Consider the following 1623-nt stretch of genomic DNA (forward strand, 5'->3'; position numbering starts at 1 on the left):
AAATTCTCCCGCTGCCTCACGGGCCGAAATCTCGCGCTTCCTCAGTCGTGCCCAGTTCAACTGCCGAAGAAATGACCGACCCTTCTCAATCTGCTCGCTTTTTATACATAGAATTAAAACTGAAATTTGAGAAGCAACAGTTAGAATTAAAACGGAGATTTTAGAAGTAAACGTTAGAACTAAAACGGAAATTTTCGAAGCAAAAGTTAGAATTAAAACGGAAATTTTAGAAGCAAGAGTTAGAATTAAAACGGAAATTTTAGAAGCAAAAGTTAGACGTGTCAGTATTTCAGTTTAGTAAATTGTATTACAGCGGCATGAGAGAGGAGTTGGCCAGAAGCGATGGCACAGGATCGGAAGGTTATCCAAAGAATAAAAGGGTGGTGAGAGTTGATATTGGACCACTGGAAAATGATGCTGGTGCGGGACTAATGCGGGACCGTTTCGGGAAATGTATGAAAATGCATTTTGGTAAAGGGAACAATAGTACAGACTACTATCTAAATGGGGAGAAAATTCAAACATCAGAGGTGCAAAGGGACTTAGGAATCCTCGTGCAAGACTTCCAGAAGGTTAACTTACAGGCTGAGACTGTGGTAAAGAAGGCAAATGCAATGTTGGCATTTATTTCAAGGGGAATTGAATATTAAAAGAAACTGGGAGATAATGCTAAAGATTAAAAGACACTTGTCAGGGCGCCATGAAACGTGTTGAAAAGTTGTGGGAATATTTCAATAATGGGACAAGTGAAATTGAGTGAAGATATCCACTTTGGTTCAAGACCCTGAAGGTTGAGGGGTAGTAACTGTTCCTGGACATGGAGGTGTGAATCCCGAGACTTCTTCATGATGGCAATAGGAAAACAATTCTTGCAGAGTCGCTGCGAGCAGGGTTCGAACCTGCGCGGGGAAACCCCATTGGATTTCGAGTCCAACGCCTTAACCACTCGGCCATCACAGCCACACAATTCCTCAACAAAAAAAGGCAAACTTCCCATACGATTTCTTTACTACCCCATCAACCTATGTGATCACTTTCACGGATCTATGAACTTGCAACCCAAGATCGCTCTGAATATAATCACTGTTATGGATCTTGCATTAACAGTTTTTTTTATCTCCTTTATATTTGATCTCCGAAAGTGAAACATATCACATTTCGCCTTGTTAACCAGTATTTACCATTTCTAGCCTCATATCCCGATGTATCACTTGCCAGTCTTCCGTGCTATTCACAAGATCAGCAATCTTGGTATTGTCAGCAAACCTGCCAGGCACACAGTTATGCTTTCGTCCATGTAATTTATATCTACGTCACAAACAGCAGAGATCGCAATACCTGTTACAACGGAACAACACTCATCGCGGACCTCGAGCTGAATAGGTCCCATTGACTGTTACCCTGTGGTCACATGTATAGCTACTGACATTGCACCAGTGTCCAGAACTGCAGAGTACATGTTAAATATTCCTCACTGATGGTTCCCGTCTCTCTCTCTCTCTCCAATAAGTATCAATGTGTCATACAGCCGTAGAGAAGTGCAGTTCAGAAACAGGCCCTTAGTGTCAGGACGCTGGAGCGGGGATCCAGTCGCAGACCCAGTACTGTGCACACAAATTGAGT

At 42.5% G+C, this 1623-nt stretch overlaps 1 non-coding gene across 1 annotated transcript; it reads right to left on the reverse strand.

Moving 5' to 3' along the window:
- Nucleotides 1-878: 878 nt before the first annotated feature.
- On the reverse strand, nucleotides 879-960 carry trnas-cga (transfer RNA serine (anticodon CGA)). Its single transcript has one exon. It is a non-coding gene; the product is annotated as a tRNA-Ser (tRNA).
- Nucleotides 961-1623: the final 663 nt, after the last annotated feature.

The sequence above is a fragment of the Mobula birostris genome, chromosome 29, assembly GCF_030028105.1.
Source record: "Mobula birostris isolate sMobBir1 chromosome 29, sMobBir1.hap1, whole genome shotgun sequence".
NCBI lineage: Eukaryota > Metazoa > Chordata > Chondrichthyes > Myliobatiformes > Myliobatidae > Mobula > Mobula birostris.